Here is an 8,219-nt window from a genome sequence, read left to right as displayed (position 1 = left end):
ATGACGGAATGGGCTTTGGTGCGGTGTAGCCTCTGTTCTGACGAAAGCGGATACAACTACGCTCGCCGATGTAGGTCATGGGCATTGCAGAGTATTTTCAAGCAATCCCAAGTGATCTTTTATTATTCTTTCTTTTCTTTTTTGTACAGATGAGAATCCAGTTGTGTAACTCTGTTTGTATAACTCTACCGAGGCAAGCCCAACACCAGCAGCAAAAAACAGAAGTCAGTAGTACTTTTTTTGATTTCCTTAATTTAAAGGCCAGACTCAGAACCACCGGCGATAGGCGATGCACCCGTGCTACTGGAGGGGTGGCGGGCATACGAACGCATCATGGTGCAACGTAACAGGGCGACCCTCCCTGCAGGGCGTACCCGTCCACCACACGAGGTTTTTTCCCTCGTGCAGGCTACCGGATCTGCAAGGTGGAAAACCATTCAAGCAGTCGTCTGACGATTTACTCCACTAAATACTCTCACACACAACGTCGCGGTAAGCTTCCGCTTGACATAGTAGCTCACACCAACGCTCGACGCCGTTTAGCTATGGTGCAGTCGCCGTGAATATCATCATTCCATTCCTACTGTCCCGTTGCTATCTGTCGTTTCACTTTTCCCACGTGACTTCCCTTTACTAGCGCTGTATGCCGTTTGATTATTCGAGTCAACTAAGATGTCTTACTGGCCGTCAACATCATCATCATCGACAGCATGACATCAGTGTTCAACACCGATGCTTCACTGCCGTACTTACTGGTCTTGCTTTCCCCCGACTGAAAAAATTGGTAGCTGGGGTATTTAATAACGCACAAACCACATTTATGACTGCCTGGATTGTTTTCGACCTTGCAAATCCGGTAGCATGAACGAGGGATGAAAACCTCGTGTGGTGGACGGATACGCCCTGCAGGGAGGGTCGCCTTGTTACGTTGTCACGTTCTCAGCCTAACAACCTAAATCACGACGTCCATCACGGGGCTGTCCAGAAACTTCAGTGCAGTGATGGTACGGCGCTGGAATACCCGGTTTGATAGCATACCCGCAATTGTTCCACTCTTCGTTTGTCCAGGCCCTCTCGCTCACTGGTTCCCATACCGACAACCACAATCAACATTCATCTGTCCCCAGCCACCACCGGAAGGCGTTCATTGCAATCTGCCGAACCTTCTGCCAGATGTAAAGATCTCGAAGGCTTTTATTCGTACTCCTCACCAACTGAGTCAATGATTGCTCAGTTTGCGTGAACTGGTTTCCCAAGTAACTTTTACATTCGACCCTGCTTCATCTGCAACACTAGTGAGTCGCATGAGCTTCACCGCACACTGTAACTCTGCTGCTACCTGCTACCATTTGTCCGTAATACATTTTTACCCCAGTACATCCCCCCCACATAGCTTTCCGTGGCCATCCGCCATAGCCCAAGGCCATGAAGCCCTAGTGACGGTTCCGGACTTTAGTTCAAACCGGCCTGCCATGTCGTGGCAGCTCTGCTGCATCTCCATATCCATTATTCCGGCCCTACACTTCCTGTAGTTTGAAGTTTTTTGTTTTTCTCACGTTCCAGTCTGGAAGCTCTTTGTTATGCCCTCACTTGTATTGTTTTCTTTGCCCGCCACTTTTAAACCCTAACGTTCAGATCTCGTGCCATCTGATATGTTCTCCATAGGACATAAAGAGACCTTGTAGTTTTGGATTCCTACCCATGCCACCTCAGGTGTGATGAACTCTACTCCATTAATGTTTACTGTTTACGTCACTTTCCCTTTTCCCATTAATCACAAACCCCACCAGTCATGCCTTTATTCTGACTGTAATACTATGATCATGACCGACGGTATGCTACCCACTAGATGGGAATAAATATTATTATAATGTCTGCTAAACGTATCCAGTAGTTGTCCTTTAATACTCGTGGGGCTCCGCTGACTTCCTATCATCTGCCACCGAGTGTCTATGGTTGGGTTGAGTTGAGTTGAATTCGTATTCGCTGTATGTCCAGCGCCGGTCTCCATTTGATTTTTTCAAGGCTCCGTCCTGGAACCACCGCTGTATCTGATATACGTCAACGACCTTCCAGATGTTCTTCCAAGCCCGTGCCTACTTTTTACGGATGGCTTGAAATCCTGGAGTTCCAATGCCAGCGCCCTCCTAATGGATGCAGACGCTCTAAAGCATTGGTCGTTGGACTGGCACCTTCCTCTGAATGATGAAAAGTGTGTCCACATGTCGTTTGGAGGAGACTCAGCGAGTGCCTTTGTTATGCATTGTGAAAATGTACCAGAAAGCATCATGAGGATAGATGCGAAAAAGGATTTTGGTATCTGGCTCTCTTCAAACTTGTCCTTCTCGCTGCACCATGAGAAATCGGCGCGAATGACATTCGGCATTTTACAGATGATTCGGCGCACCTTCTCCCGTATTACTCGCATGGACTTCCAAATACTCTATGAGGCCCAAGTCAGATCGCCCCTGGAATACGCCAACCAAGTTGCCTACTCAGGACATACGAAAGACGTTACCCCTATTGAGCGTGTCCAGCGAGTCGCTACGAAAGTGACTGCCGGGCTCAAATCCGTGGACCCAACAACGCGTTCCGTGGTGCTTTACTTCTTTCTGAAATATCGCCGTCTCTGAGGGGACCCAATTCTTACCTATGCCCTGTTTGAACAAAGCCTGGCCAACAGGTTTCTCACCGTTGACACACCAAACACATAGTGGGACACAGTAAGATTTTCAAGCTCAGAGCGCACACATTCATCAGGCAGACGTTTTCTCATTTCAGAAAGTATATGTGTGGTAAACCTTCCCCCAACGGTTGTCTTCGCTCCTAGAACCCATTTCAAAGCACTATTAGACACTTATTTATGCGAGTCCTCGCGCTGACAAGCATACTGCCCGCACTGAGAACATAAAGAACAGTGCTACACCCTTTTTTCACTTGTGCCTTTCAGGTGAACGACGGCCACTGACCGACAAGAACAAAACCGACCCTTGGAACTCGGGAAAATTCCTCGATCCTGTGTATCAATCCATGAATCCACAAACACACAAACATGAACACAACTCAACGTGATTCGGTTGAACTCCATAAGCCTGGTGTGTGATGTTGTATGTGACGCGCAAACAAAAATGAATGGGAAATTGTGGCGTACAGATTTTTGTCTAATGTTGCAAGTGGGATAGGAATTGTTGCCTTATGTGAGTCTTTGCGATGCGTGACCTAATGAGTGATCGCTACAACTCCACCCTATACTATTTTTGGCATATTGCTTTTTGTCACATTTTCAGTGGCTTGGTCTTTTGTTCCAATCAAGTCTTCCTCTCTCAGTGCAGTTAATCGTGTAAGCCATTAGGAGGACACAAGTTTTGTGGCGACCGGAGCTCCTCTGCTTTCGATGACCTGTCCTCCATTGTTTGTTTGTGAGTGGAACGACTGTGCGATTGGCGGGGAGAGTATGCAAGGGAGTGTGATGAGGATTATCCAGAGACAGGTGAGTGTGGCTGACCACAAACATCTGTGGAAATGAAAGACTGCATTTCCTACGATTTCAGATGGTCAGCTATATATACGGCATGCCATGGAGACCTGGTTCACTCGGAAGCATTTCCGAAATGTGCTGGATTCGGCGTACGATTCACAGAGAAGAGCACTTAATGGATAACTTTCCCGGCTGATGGAGAACAAACAAATTTGAAGCAAAAGCAAATCGGTAACAAACTGAGAGCTGCGGGGTAACACATCGAGGGAGGGCAAAACTAAGATGTTCTGTCCGTAACGTGACAAAAAGCTGTACATTTTGTAAATAAACTGGGACAACATCCGAAAGTTCACGAATAACTTAATGATTGGGCTTGCTGTCATGAACTGAAACTGGAAACTGCTGTTGAGACTGTTTGGCCTTGAACGGTTGAGCTGACAGCTGGGGTCACAAAAAGACGAAACTTGGAAGGAGGATGTGGGGAAATCCGAGGTAAGGATAAACTGCAGCTTGTGTCTTAGAATCGTGGTTCACGGTGGAAACGTACAGCCTCGTTGATGTTCTTTTTGGAGGGAGTTTTCGGTGTCAAGTGTAAACATTCCTTTGGGAAGTTGGGGTAGTGATAACGCAAATGATTGTTTGTTAGCTGTTGGGAAAGCGCAAACCTAAAGCGCACCGAGATATTTAAATCTGAGGGACGGGTTCAGTGTATTGTAACAAAATTGTCATACAGGACTTTGATGGTAGACAAGCGGTTTTTTCATATTTGCAGCCAGGGTTTAGAGAGGGAGATAAGGGACAGTCGAAAGTGGAAAGAGGATAGCTGCGGGTAAGCAATCAGACCTGGTATGATGGTTCTGTGTCGTCACCTTTGATGTGCCCAGACATGGAATGGGCAATTACGTTGGATATGTGTTCCAGTTTAGCAAAGTCATCCACGCGGGCAGAATCTGACTAATGTAGGATCACAGATAGTTTCGGTTCGGTTGGAGTTATAAAACAACAAACAGGTGGGTGTATAATGACTACTAAGGTACTCGGAGCAGCTGATGCACGGCTGATACACGGCGACATTGGAAGACTTGTTTGCATTCAGACATCAGTGCACAGCGAACCGTTTCCGAAGATAGTGGCGGAAGACAGAACCATTTCTCTGACGACGAAGGCGGATGCCATGGAATACGGGTTTGAGCAAATCTCTGCTCAGGTGATCTGTGGTGGTGCAGCCCAGTAGTTAGGCGTTTTTCCGCCCTCCCTTCTGACGCTGTAAGCCAAGATGAGGTTACCTCGGCCCCTGTATTATCTTACTGGGATATTTTTGGCACAGTAGAAAGTTCGTTGTGCGTCAGACCATTTAACCTGTATGCACCTTGTGAAACTTCTCTGGACATTCTCCAAAAGTGACTTGTCCGTTTTCAAAAAGTAGAATCGGCTGACGCTTTATCTCCTAGCGGTGGGTTAACCATATATGTGAACAACTGATTACCCTCGACATTATCCTGGGGCGCACCCTAGAAGAACCGAACGGTGGTGGGTCCTTTCGGACGTTAGTTTTGTTGAAGCTAGGACAGATGTGATGTGGCGTAATTACCACCTTAGAAACTGACATGTGGATTCGCACAACCTATAGCGCATTCCATGTCGTTTCCGGTATCCGTGACACTAAGCAACAGTCGGGAGCTGGGGAATATTTGCTGACGCCAATGAGAAGAGGGTGCAGAGGTCCCTCCTGGAAAATTCCTAGTCAGCGTGTTCACGGCCCGAGTCACACTCTATGTCACCGTCCCCTTAAAGCGACTTGCGGATGGAAGATTAGTGGTGTTCATGGTGAGCGGTGGGGTGTAAAGATGGATCTTGCAATTGGTTCACTTTGAAGTGCGCCAGTGCTTGCTTGGATAAACAATCTTTCGGTCATTTGGCTGCTTTCCGATCGATCCACAGACCGGACATCTAAGTTAGCAGAGTTAAACGATCGATATTGTCAGATGCATCTGAAAAGCCAGGATGAACCTCGTCACTTTGGATGTGGCCTGTGGTTGCCGTTGTCGAAAATTCGACAGACAAAATCTCTCTGGTATACGAATTTAGTCTACGGAAATCCCCTTGCTAAGGGGCTGTATTAGCGTGGCCCATATAATGGCAGCAGTAAAATTCTATTCGTCTGTGGAACCGTTGGGCAGCAGTGTTCCTGAACGTTAGTTGCACCGGTTGGTCTTAAAGGCATAAGGAAATTCGTAGGTTGGGGGCAGATGGTTACAAATTACAACGGCATGTTTTTGCGCGAGGGCTAGAGCAAGTTAATTCAAAGCATCCAGTGCGTACCTTAAATTCATGGCTGGAGTGTATATCGTGCTCGCGGGCCCTCCGAAACTTCCTCGCTTGTTGTGAACGTCGTACCCTTGGGTGGAAGTAACCGAGAGACTCGCTGTGGGGAGTGGTGTACCCAGTGAAAGCCATCACGTTTGAGCTGGTAAGCTAGGATATACCAACGAAAGTGGGCACACTTATGCCGCTCATGCTTTGTCATTGGGTGTGGATTCTTCCCAATGCATTAGGAACTGTCCCAGAAACCTGTATAAGTTTGTCTGTTAGCCTAGAGCTATCGGCATGCTGGGGGAGCCAATGGTCATGCCACGGGTGGAAGTTCCTTTTGGAAACGTTGTGGTAATAGGCAATGTAGTTGAAGTGGTTGTCGAATGTAAATGCTTCCGTCGCTTTAGGAAAAGCAGTCGATGGAGGGCAACTCCGCTCTACTGCACCAATGAAGGACGGGACGACGTGCGACGTGGTGGCGAAGCTATTCATGGTCACACTGAAATGGGTAATGGTTTTAATGATAGCATTGTTTGGTTCTGCAGAGTCCCGGAGCTGTGACTTGTGGGTAGTAGGTCAAGTTTTGCTTGTTCTATCCTGGTTGTCTACTAATGAACGGTTACACGTGATCGGTCGTACCAAGAAACTATCGGCCGTGTTTGCCACGGACCTATCTGATATCAATTTCCGACTTCTCATTCAACAAGTCAGAGACAGATATTCGGAGGGCCATAAAATGAAGCTCGACCATTTTTGACAGCGGGCGATGAATCAGTTCAATGGCGACGACGGATGTATCAAAGTATCTGAATTGCTCATGGAAGGTTTCGGGAGGGGTTTTTGAAAGCTGCATGTCCTGTGACTATATATATGTAGAGGGCTGTACCTCCACCATTACTACCCTAGCAGCTGTATATAGGCATTGCCTATCCTGGCATCAAAGACACTGCGTCATCGAAGCCTGAAAACGGCAAGTTGTTAGCATCAAATGATTTTGAGAGAGGTGTCAACCGCCATGGTCTACAGATTTCGTATTTTGTTCCTCAGCACACGTTTGTACGCAGGCAAATTTGAGCAGTAAATTTACTGCAGCATAGTTGCGGAAGAAGTGGGGCTTATCGCTATAGGCGGATGTCAGTTTCTTTAAAACCTTTCTAGGTCAGACAAAAACGTTCGTATAAAAATGTTGAATTGTGTGGTGCGACTTCCCAAATCTAAACACACCCTAGCACCCATTAATTTTGTTGCGATTGGTTTTTTACTCTTCTTTCTGAATTATCGCTGCACGACACATTTAAACGTGCAGTGCTATAAATTCAGGTATGGTTTTATGAGCGGGCGGCTGTCCGGTTTTCATTTTTAAGGCACTTGAGACGGTGTTGAATGAATACATGATTGATTGCAATGAGGTATTTGTGTGTGCAACGGGTAATCAAAGTACCAATACAGTTTCGCGTAACGAGTGGGGGTGTGGTAAACGCAGTAGATGGTCAGAAAAACAATAGTAATTCGAGGAATGCGAAGAAGCTAGTAAGTTGAGCGAATTTATCAGTGACAAAAAAATACGCAAGGCGCTGGCTTGGGAACCATTCCGGGGTAACCCAATGTTATCTCAAAGACATTCATGAAGTTTCCAAGATTTTTACAATCGAATTTCGGTAAATCCACGGCCGACTAAAGAGAAGTTGGACACGTACACGGCGATGATGAAATCTTGAAACCATTCGTGTGAACTGTGGCAGCTTGAAGCTTACGAACTCGTCACCACTCAGGAAGTATTGAACCACCATTGGAAGTCTCGATCATCTCTGTTGAGTAACCGACGGATGGCTAGGTTTCATTGCGACAGACAATGTGCTTTCGCTTTTGGTAGTGTTTCGCGAGTTCAGACATGTGAGTTTGTTGCAGTTGGCAAAGGTCACAATAACTACATATGCTTAGTCCAAGGGCAGCAGATAACGCTGTTTCAACCATTGTATGTAGTGAATGTAGAGGAAAAACGCGAGGAAAAACCGAGTTGAGTTGATCTTTTTAAGGCAACCAGCATGTGCTCTGTAGGTGCAAGCTCTACATATACCTGATCGCAGATGGCATGGGCACCGAGCGTCCGGTCATGTGCTGCCGTGCGAAAATTATGCAGTTTGCCGCAAAGCTTTAACTGTTGGACATGCTCAGGGAGATAATGGACGGATAGTATAAGGTCGAGACTTTCGTTATGGACTAAATGACGACAGGTGGCAAGAAATGTGTTTAGATGTGACGTCATCTCGTGTTATTTCCACATTTGGGAATAATAATAATAATGTTTGTTTACAACTTGTGGGTGGCATACCGTCTGGCATGATCGTAGTTTTACAGTCAGAATGGAGCATGATTGAGGGATTTGTGGGGGTGCGGATTGCACAAAAAGAGGACAATGTCACAAACA

The sequence above is a fragment of the Opisthorchis viverrini genome (assembly GCF_000715545.1).
Source record: "Opisthorchis viverrini unplaced genomic scaffold opera_v5_192, whole genome shotgun sequence".
Classification (NCBI taxonomy): domain Eukaryota; kingdom Metazoa; phylum Platyhelminthes; class Trematoda; order Opisthorchiida; family Opisthorchiidae; genus Opisthorchis; species Opisthorchis viverrini.
Note: the sequence above shows the minus strand (reverse complement) of the source record.